This window comes from Macaca mulatta, chromosome 5, assembly GCF_049350105.2.
Source record: "Macaca mulatta isolate MMU2019108-1 chromosome 5, T2T-MMU8v2.0, whole genome shotgun sequence".
Lineage (NCBI taxonomy): Eukaryota > Metazoa > Chordata > Mammalia > Primates > Cercopithecidae > Macaca > Macaca mulatta.
The window spans coordinates 130,884,190-130,896,156 of record NC_133410.1 but is presented as its reverse complement, the minus strand read 5'-3'; positions in this window follow the sequence as shown (position 1 = coordinate 130,896,156).

Sequence of the window (11,967 nt, the reverse complement as noted above, 5' to 3'; positions counted from 1 at the left end):
CTCAGTTGATTTCACTTCACTGAAGAGAAGGAGATGATGAGAAAGAATCCTATAGTGTTGGATTTCAATTGTGCCTATTCATATTAACTCATGATTTTAAGATACATATATATGAGGGAGAGAGAGAGAGACAGACAGAAAGAGAGAGAGAAGACATTACACTGTGTAGGAATTGTATCTGGAATCCAAATCTTAATATCCAAAAATTATTTTCCATTAAAAGGAACCAGGAATCCTTGGAGAAATGGAAGATTCTAGGTCTAAGGCAAGGAAAGTACAAGTGCAAAGTGAGCTTGGAACATCTTGTGCCATGAACAACGATGTACTGAAAGATTAATGAGGCGTGTCAAAAGGTCCCAGGAGCCAGCATGAAGTGCTACCCGCTGACCAAATTTGGGACAATTTCAGCATCAAAAAGAAAAATGATGGTAATGAATTATAACACATTGAATTTTTAAAAATGAATCACAAACTTATGGTGATATCAGAAGAGAGAGGGAGGACAGAGAAAGAAGACTCTTCTTTATAGTATAATGACAGGTAATAAATGTACAAAGAAATGGTAGGATTGGAAAATCCCCATTTTGTAACATGCAATGTAGTAACAGATACAGGCATAAATTATTAATGAATGGTTAAGCCATGAGGTGAGGATGTATTGAAGCACAGAATGTTTACCTGACCTCAAATGATCACTCCACAAATTACTTAGTAACTACCAAAGGGAAAGTATGTCTCTATAATGAGAAGTGCCAGTAGTGGAACAGCATGACGTCATAGCATTCTGTGCCTCCTGATGTGATATTGTGGGAGATGTAAGACATCGCCGTGGTGCTGCTCATGATGGAAAATTTTCATAAAGAAAGAATCAGAAAAATCCAGAATGTGGTACCATCTCCCAAGACAACTGGCCTGGACTCTTCAATCAATCCAATGTTGTGAAAAAAAGGAAGGTGGAGAACGGTTCTGGATTAAGGGAGCATAATGAGACACTCCTCAAAAAAGGGCCAAATTTAATGCATGATTCTTGGTTGATATTGGGTGGGGCTGGGATTAGGGGGCTATAATGGACATTTTTTTAGATAATTAGAGAAATTCAAGTATGATTCATATGTTGAATGACATCATTGAATTCATGTTAATTTTCTTAGGTGCAATAATAGTATTGTGATTGGTTATAAGAATGTTCTTGTTCTTGGGAGATGCATACCGTGGTACCTAGAGATGAAATATCTGATGTCTGTGGTCTACAATAAAGTGATTTGGCAAAAGGGCAGTGTGTGTATGTATGTGTGCATGTGTCAAGATGATGATACTTTGTGAACCTGGAGGACGAGTATATGAGTTTTTTCTTTCAACTTTTCTATGAGTTTAAAACATTTCAAAATAAAAAATGTGTGTGATACATATTTAAAAATCATACTGCTAGTAAATAGTGTTATTTAGGTTTTAATATAGTGAAAACTCATGTTTCACTCAAATCTCACAGTATATATTTGCAAAACTAGTTCATGTACTAAAAAAGCACTTATTTTCAAATCAGTGTTATTAAAATTTCTAAATATGAGCCCTAGGAAACTCAAACCTTTAAAATTTGATGATTAGGACATAAACACTTTGTACTACCTGAGGGTACATTTTCTAATTTTATTTTCAATGGGTATCATGAAAAACAGCATGTCTTGCTCTTTGGGGCCCTGTTTTTGGTATACATAAATGCTTCCGCTGCAATTCTTTTTTAGTAAGGAATGCCTCTAGAAAACACCCATTTGTCTACTTGTTCTAGCTAAACATTTACAGATTTGTATTTTTTTTGGCTGGTAGATAGGAATCAAATAAAGTTTAATTATACACTATTCATATGTAAGAACTTATATCCATATATAAGACTGCTAAAAAGCAGATATCTCAGATTCACTGTGTAAACGGAACTTACAGCTGAAACTTACACAAGACAGGACAACTTTGTACTGAAAAGTCTTCAGTCTAGTGGCTAGCCACGCCTTGAGAGAGACACAGTGCAAAATTTAAAACCTGGCATCAGCCTTAGGGCTACCAGGTAAAATAATTCAGGTTGCCCAGTTTAATTGGAATTCCTGTTAATTAATACATTTTTAGTATAAGTATGTCCTAAATATTGCATGTTCTAAAAAAATTATTCACTGCATATCTGAAATACAAATTTAGGGAAGCAGAGAGAGATGTCGATCACAGGGAACAAAGTTTCAGTTATGCAGGATGGATTAGTACCAGAGATCTAACGTACAGCATGAGGGCTCTAGTTAATAATACTGCACGTATACTTAAAATTTGCTAACACGTAGATCTTAAGTGTTCTTACCAAACAAAAAACAAGGTAACTAAGTAAAAAGTTGAGTGTATTAGTTTAACTGCACTGAGCAGTTTGCTATGTATATGTGTATCAAAACACCACACCATACATCTTAAATATATACAATTTCAATTTTAATTTTTTAAATATAAAAGTAAATTAGCCGAGCATAGTGGCGAGCGCTTGTAATCCCAGCTACTCGGGATAATGAGACACAAGAATCACTTGAGCCTGGGAGCCTGGGAGCCTGGGAGCCTGGGAGGCGGATGTTGCAAGAATAGCTTGAACCTGGGAGCCTGGGAGCCTAGATTGCACCACTGCACTCCAGCCTGGGCAACAGAGTGAGACTCTATTTAGAAAAAAAAAAAATGTAAAAGCTAGTGTGGCAGTGTGGCAGGGACCCAGTTTGTCAGCCCACCCTCTAGCATACTGCCTTTCTGCTCTAAGGGAGCAGCCTCTTTAGCAAACGTGATGTTCCTGGCGTTTGAAGTGGGGATGGGGCAAGCAGGGTGCCTGAGGGCAGATGTGCTGCTCATCGAGAGACAGTGAAGGTGGCAGGTGCAGCCGATCACACCTTTGGATTGCACAACAGAAGAGGATATCCCACCACTGAGCATCTGCAGTGTGTCAGGTGCTGCTCTAGGTGCTGCACCTTTCCCATCCCTCGGAATCTGCACAGCTGGTAGGCTCCGGAGCAGAAGATTTAAGACAGGATTGTGGGATTGAAGTTGGGCCCTACCATTATTAGCTGTGGTCTTTGGCAAATGATTCAACCTCTGAGATTCCATTTTTCTCTCCTGTGTAAAATGGAGATAGTAACAGTAATATCTACCTCATAGGTGTTGCTAGAATTCAATGTGAAATAATGTCTGCAGAGTACTCATCAAAGTACCTGGTTATTATAAAGTCTTAATAAATGCTTAATAAAAGCTATTATTGTTTCAAATTTTTTAATTGAGTATTCATTCTTTATTTTTACTTGCTAAGTCTGGAAACCCTAATCAGCTCATCAACCACTGATGACTGAATTAGGAGCTCAGACGGAGGGAGAGGGTAGGGGAAGTTGTGGGTTGATTAGTATGAGGAATGAATCACAAAATCCTAAAAACTTTAATTTGGAAGATTGCTTTTCTATTGCTGCTTCCTTTACCTGAATAGACAAAAGTCCTCAGAAATATCAGAAACATCCACAAAGAAGTAGGAGTTATATATATTACCATCCAAACTATGGTCCCACTAAATAAAGAGATTAATAACTCCGGATTCTATTTATTTTTAAAACATAGCTTGGGACTATGTGTAATTGATTACAAATACAGGTATTCCTTTGTCTATAAATATGTCAAGTCCTTTTTATCCCTCAATAAATGTATAGCTTGCCATTTTATATATTTTAAAATATTGATTATTAATGTAACTATTTTAGTGAAAAGGCATCTGGTGTTTTACTGTTACTTTTGTTTTATGTTGTATTCTCTAGCACAGGGGTCCCCAATGGTCTGTGTGGCCTGTTAGGAACCAGGCCACACAGTAGGAGGCAAGGAAGCAAAGCTTCATCTGTATTTATAGCAGCTCCCCATTGCACACATTACCTCCTGAGTCCCGCCTTCTGTCAGGACAGTGGAGGCATTAGATTCTCATAGGAGCACGAACCCTATGGTGAACTGCACCTGCAAGACCTAGGTTATGTGCTCCTTGTGAGAATCTAATGCCTGATGATCTGGCACTGTTTCCTATCACCCCTAGATGGGACCATCTAGTTGCAGGAAAACAAGCTCAGGGTTCCCACTAATTCTACATTATTGTGAGTTCTATATTACAATGTAATAATAATAGAAATAAAGTGCACAATAAACATAATGCGTTTCAATCATTCTGAAACCACCCCACTGGTCCGTGGAAAAATTGTCTTCCACAAAACGGGTTCCTGGTGCCAAAAAGATTGGGGACCACTGCTCTAATGTATTAAGAAAGTTTCTAAATCACCAGGAGTTTGTTTGTTAATTGGAAACTGAACTTTATCAAGGACCTTTTCAGCTTTTATGGATATGATAATACAGTTATTCTCCTTTATTTTGTTTACATAATGAGTAGAATTAGTACATTTCCTAATTCTGAACCAAGTCTCCAGCCTGGGTTGATATTCCAGCTTTGCCATTAACTGCCTACCACTAACTTGCAGTGTAATATTGGGCAAGTCTCATAACCTTCTGTGTGTTTCTCTTTTATAAGATGCAAACAGCATTGTTATGAAGAATAAATGAGTTAACGCATGTAAGCTGGTTAGAATAGCCTGGCACTATGTAAGAACAGCCTGGCACTATGTAAGAATAGCCTGGCACTTAGCGCTATGTACAGCTTAGCTGTTATTTCTATTTTTAGATGAGAATGAGCCAAAATTTTGTGTGTGTGTGTGTGTGTGTGCGTGTGTGTGTGTGTGTATGTGTGTGTTACCTCTGTCAAGTTTGGTGTTAAGGTCATGCTAGCTTCATAAGAGCTTTAATATGAAGCTATTAATATCAAGGATCAGAAATATTTAAAATAACATAAGAATTACCTGGCTAATTACTAATTAGCCATTTAACCCTGGAGCTTTTACAGACATTATGTCTTTGATTAACTTTTCAATTTCTTCCATGTTTATTGGTCTGTTTGGATTTTCTACCTTTTCTTTAACTGGCTTCAGTAGTCGTGTTTTTTGAAAAAAAATCTACATTTTATATTTGTTAGCACAGGCTTCCTGTAAGAGGCTGTACACTGTAGTGTGGACTTAAGCCAGGCTGCTGGATTTGAATCCCAGCCTTCTCACTTACTAGATAGGTGATCTTGGGCTAATTACTCAACCTCTTCTTGTTTCAATTTCCTTATCTATCATACTGAGCTAATAAAATACCTCATAAGATTGTTGTGAGATTTCACGTGCAAACACTTATTGGTTTATTTGTTTATTGTTTGTGAGTATATGAACCCCGCCCCAACCCGGCAACTCAATTTATTCACTATTGTATTTCTAGCAGCCAAAAGAGTGCTTGGCACATAGTACGCACATGTATGGATACTAGCTTAGGATTTTAATTTTGATTTCTTTTCTCTAATCCAGGAGTCATTTTGGAGAGTACAATATTGGTAAATTTCCAGTCCTGTGTGCATTTTTTATTGTAAATTTCTCATTTTATTATATCTCTATAGGAGAATGTGGCCTGTTGGTCTGAGAATTTATTTAACTTTTCTTTGTGGCTGTTTATTGTACATGTCTGATGGACATTTGAGTAGAATATTCTCTGTAGAGTTTAAATATATTAATCAAATCAAGCTTCTTAATGGCATTATTTAATAATTATACATTTAAAAATTTTTTGGTTTATTTGATCAAACTGTAGAAGAATGTGTGAAAGTCTCCCACTTTAATTATGATTTACATAAAATTTTATTTTGTTCTTTCGAAAATGTTTTTGCTTATGTTTCACTGCTATTACTTTGTTTCGCTGCCTCTATAGTTTCCATTTAGACTTTATACTTTTGTCCCATTTAATGCATTTTTCTTTGAACTCTACTTTTTTATATTAATATTACCATCCTGCTCCCTTTTTTGTATTCATTTATCTAATATTCCTTGTTATTTAATTGACAATGTTTCAGGGTCTTTTAGTTATAAGCATATCTCTTGCAAACAGTATATACAGAATGTCTTTTTCACTCTATATGATAATCTTTGTTAATTGAGAAATCTATCATTTTACATTTACTATGTAATCAATATGTTTGATTTGATTCTTGTTATCTTATTTGATTTTTTTGGTATTTTCCTTTTATTCTACCTTTTCTGACTTTATTATAATGATTCCATTTTTCCCTGGATATTTTTTTCCTTCTATTAATTTAGAAATTCTGTATCCTATTTTTTTTTTTTGCCCTATTAGTGTTATTTAATACAGTCACTCGGTCAGGAGGAACTGTCAAACGTGGCTATTTCTCAATTGAGAAGCCAAGAAAGAGTTTGAAAATACTACTGATGAGTTGGAGTTCATTTAAAGCCAGGAAAGTAAAAGCATAATAAATTCTGATTGGGATATAAATAAAAGTTTAAACTTAAAATCATGTGATTTTAAATATACCTATGTTTCATTTTCAATAGTTTTTCAACTACTTTAAATGTTCTGGAAAAAAGTAACCATTAAAAATAAAACCAGTCAAGATTATGTATATGGCTCCCATAGGGCTCCACATGGCATGAGTTTTCATTTAAAATTTTGATACTTCAAAAGTCTTCATGGATCTTGTGATTAACATTGATTTTTTAAAATATTGCATTACAATATTATTTATCTTGATTACCTAGGTTTGTGGTGCCCCCCCTTAAATTCTGCATCTGAGGCGAGTGCCTTGCTCGCTTGACTCTAATCTTAGTCTAGTTTCAGAATTAAATATGGTGTTTACTCTTGGTTTTGGCAACTAGCCTTTATCAAGTTAAAGGTGTTTCCTAGTTTTATAAGAGTTTATTTCATAAATGGGTGTCAAATTTAATAAAAACTTTTTTGGGCTTCTCTTGAGAAGTTTACATGAATTCTCCTTTAATCTTTTCTGACAGAGTCCCATTGTTCATCTCTTCTCAACCACCAAGCCTGATTTGCATTCTTGGGACAAATTTTACTTGCCCTGTTTTAAGAGGCACTAATCCCATTTTTAATACTTTACAGAATTCAATTAATATTTTTACATGTATATCTGTATATGATATTGCTTATTATTTCTTTGATAGTTGTTTTTATCAGGATTATATCCCATAAAATAAATTATATGGCTTCCCAAATTTATCTATGCTCTAAAACAGTTGTAAAAGAAAGAACTATCTGTTCCATAGAGGTTTGGTAGAAATGACCTATAAAATTGCCCAGGCACGGTGCCATTGGGAGGGTGGTGGGGAGGGAGGCTATAATTTCAATTTCTATTACTCAGGTTATCCATATCTTCTTGAGCTAATTTTAAAAATTCGTATTTTCCTACAAAATTGTCATTTTCTATTTAGGCTTTCAAATGTATTGGTATAAAGGTGAATCTATTTTTCTCTTACAATGTAAAATTTCCCTGTCTCCCTAGTCACTTTGCATTTTTTGTTCTTAATGTTACTTTTCCCTTTTAGTTTACTGATTAACTTTCAATTTTCTTTCATTAATTTCTTCTACTTTTGGGATATACAGTTTACTCCTGAACAATGGGAGGGTTGGGGCACCCATCCCCTGTTCAGTCGAAAATCTTTGTGTAATTTTTGACTTCCCAAAAACTTAGTTACTAATGGTCTACTGTTGACAGGAAGCCTTATTTATAATATGAATAGTTGAATAACACATATTTTATATGCTATATATGTATTATATACTCTATTCTTAAGATAAAGAAATAGAGAAAATAAAATATTATTAAGAAAATCATAGGCCGGGCGCAGTGGCTCACGCCTGTAATCCCAGCACGTTGGGAGGCCTAGGCGGGTGGATCACGAGGTCAGGAGATCGAGACCATCCTGGCTAACACGGTGAAACCCCGTCTCTACTAAAATGACAAAAAACTAGCTGGGTGTGGTCGCGGGTGCCTGTAGTCCTAGCTGCTAGGGAGGCTGAAACAGGAGAATGGCGTGAATCCAGAGCTTGCAGTGAGCCGAGATTGCGCCACTGCACTCTAGCCTGGGCAACAGAGCCAGACTCCGTCTCAAAAAACAAAACAAAACAAAAACAAACAAAAAAACAAACAAAAAAACATAAGGAAGTTAAATATGTTTACTATTCATTAAGTCGAAGTGGATCATCATAAAGGTCTTCATCCTCATCATCTTCACATTGATTAGGCTGAGAAGGAGAAAGAAGAGGGGTTGGTTTTGTTGTCTCAGGACTGGCAGAGGCAGAAAAAAATCTATGTAAGTGGACTCACGCACTTCAAATTTGTATTGTCCAAGGGTCAACTGTATTATCTTCTGGAATCAAAAGGTTAGTTCATTTATTTTATTTTATTTTTATTTTTTATTTTACTTTAAGTTCCAGGATACAAGTGCATAGCACCTAAGTTTGTTACATAGCTATATGCGTGCCATGGTGGTTTGCTGCACCTACTTCATTTATTTAAAATTTTTTTTTTTGGTATTTAGAACTTTGGGGTTACTTCTCTCCTGAATCATTTGAACTTTTTATTTAGATTACTTTTTTCAGCTAATACTTGTTTAGAAGTGTTTTTATTTTTTGAATTTACAGATGTAGATTTTCTAACTTTCTGGATTAAGTTTTGTCACCAATTTCTAAAGGTATCGCATTGTGCTCAGTAAATGTGGCCTATATAGTATAAATCTTTGGGATTTCTTGAGATTTCCTTTGTTAATACATGGGCAATTTTGAAAAATGCTTCAAGTATGTTTGGAAAGAATGTGTGTCCTTTGTTGGGTACAGTGTTTTCTCCATGCTTACTGCTAGAGCATGCTTGAAAGCAGGTCATCCAAATTCTCTATATTCTTATTTATATTTTGTTTACATCATATGTTCTTTTCTGAGAGACTTATGTTAAAGCCTCTTAGTAGAACTGCGGATTTGTCTATTATTCCTTGTAGCTTTGTCAATTTTTACTTAAGATATTTTGAAGCCATGTTGTTAGAGAGGCATAAAAGTTTGTGGCCATTTTATTTTTGTGGTTAACTATTTATTTTACCAGTATGAAAATTTTTGTGCCTTCTAAGGCTTGTTTACATTGAATTCTACTATATGTGATAGGAATATTCTGCAGCTACTTTAGTCAGTATTTGTGTTTGTCATGGAAAATTGAGATTCCGGATTGTATTTTAAACTTGGTATATTAAAGTACAGAAGAGTGCGTATGTTATCTTTTATGTTAGAAAGAGAAAAAATAAGACTATATACTAGAATTTGCTTGTATTTACATTAAAAAATACTAGAAGGTACACAAAAACAAAGTTTGTACTTAACTACATATTTTGTCCCGATGCTGATGGCTGTATGTTAAAAATTAATAGATAGCTAAGCTGAAGGCTGAAGCAAACAATCGACATCATAAAGGAATCCTCTGGGATTCAAGAAAACATATGTAAACATACATATGTTTAGTTTATGTATACATTATAATTATATATAATTTATATATAAATAATATATATATTATTTAGTTATAATTACAATTTTATTATTAAAATGTATGTCATATTTTAAAAGTATGACATTATAATCCAGAGACAATAATTCAATAATAAGTCTCTCTCTCTCTCTCTCTTTTTTTTTTTTAACACTGTCAGCTGTTCTGGGAACATATACTGGACATGTTAAATACCAAATAGTTTTATTCTTCCGACCAAAGTTAGTATAGGAACAAGAGGCTTTTTTTTAACCAGGTCTGGCAGTGTAAGTTCCCGCTGTTAGTGCTGTTGCCAGTGTACTATTAATTTTGTTGTCTTCTCTAAGAGTAAAAAAAAAAAAAAAAAAAAGAGAGAGACTTAACTCCTGGATTTGAAGATTTGGTGCACTTTAAATAACATGATCCCACGGAATCTATATACAGACTTCAGGTTATTATCTTCAGTTGTATTTTGTATTCTTAAAACACTCACTTGAGAAAACATGTATTGTTAAACATTGGACTTAAAATGTAGCATTAGAACAACAAAATTGGCTTTTAAGACAATAAATTGCCTGTGAATTTCTATTTTATTTCAGCTTTTGCTTTGTGCACAATTTCAGAAACTTCTCTAGGGGAAAATAATCCATGACATTGAAGTAGGTATTTGATTTCTCAGTCTCCACAATACTGAAGGCCATGTGAAAACTGAAACACATACGTTAGCTAAATTCTGAGGCCCAAGACAAACCTTGGTGCATCATTATATAAAACTAATAAAAGTGGAACCTTATGTATGTATTATTTATTAATAATTTTTTAAATACTAAAATATTTTTAAAGTTAACTTGCTTCACTTATTTACTTATAAACACACGCTTTTACTTGTTTAAAGCACAGTTACTTATTTACTAGCAAGAAAAAAAAGGACTGCCTTAATCTATATTCTCAGTCCTAAGTAAATCAGTACAATCTTTATCATAATAGGCATAATGGTTGGGTTAGTCCTAATAATGAGATACTAGCAGATTATTTATCATAGGATTGGTGACTAAAATTTATTTCTAAACCAAAATTTACAGTATCATGATGAGTGAGCATGGTTTTCTATGACAACATTCTAAAAAATCTGTTCCTATAGCAAACTATATTAGGTCTCGTGGTCTCAAGGTCAAGGTCACAGGTCAACCATCTTTGGGATAATTATACTGTTCAACATTGTCAGAAAGCTCATTTCCCTTTGTTTTAAATAGACTCAGAAACTCAATTTATGTTGGCAAGATATACAATTGAGCATAAACCTGACAAGAAAGAATCTTCAACTTACCTTGACTAATGTTTATTTTCTTAGTGTCCTTAAGTTAGATGTTTTGTAAATACTTTTGGGTTTTGCATTTATTCATATTATAGGAGGTAATGGCTAGTTCATCACTTTGCATTCATTTTCAAAGCATCTATATTAATAGTCTCCCTTATTTTCAAGGTTCTTCACTAAATTGCCATTTGAGACTTGTGGCCTCTGGTGTCAGCTTAATTTTAATCAAGGATAAAATAGCAATAAATGGTAATTATAATTTTATATTTCCACAGCTTGTGGTATCTATTTTATACTTTGATTTTAAAACTTTCTGAACTATTTTTAACAAATATATCTCCTGTAAATAGCTTGTGGCTGGACTTACACAGTCTTAGAGTCTCTTTCTTTTCATAAGCTGGTTACATTTAGATTGTACATTTACCAATTACATTGAGGATCATTCCTCCAATTTTATCCTGTTTGCTTTCTACTTATCGCAGTTTCTAGCTGGTTCTTTTACTCCTTCTCCCCCATCCAATTTCTTGCCTCTTATTGCATTATTTTAGTTTTCTTTAATCCAACTTTTTGTTCCATGGGTTTGAAATTGCCAGAAAGACCTGAGACTAGATCACATTTATAAAAATAATTAATTAGACATCACATATTTTTAAAAGCCTGATTATTAAAATACAAAATAATAATAGGTGGCTTGAATAGCAGAATAAACAAAGCTGGAGGACAAATGAATGAGCTTAAGATCAAGACCAGAAAACATCCTAGATGCAGCAAAGGGATAAAAAGATGTTAAATCTGAAGAAAAACAAAAATGTTAAGAACAATTTCCAATATAATTTTTTATACAGGGAAAGGGTGCCTCCTATATTCTGGTCAATCTCCAAACGTACCAACTTTGGTATAGTTGGAATTCCAGAAGGAGGGAGGCAATAGTCACAGAAACAGTAGAAGAAAAATTTTAGAATGAAAGAAGACTTTTGTTCCCTGGTTAAAGGAACCCACTGAGTGCCCAAAATGACACAAAACACCACAACCAAGAACAAAATCTTTATATCTAGATACACTATAACAAAACTTTAGAGCATCAAGAAATAAGAGAAAATCCCAACAACCTCCAGGGAGGAAATTTGAAAGACAGACTAGAAGACGGATAGATTTCTCATCAGCAACATTAGATGGAAGATGACAAGGAAACATTTTATAAAACTAGTATGATCTT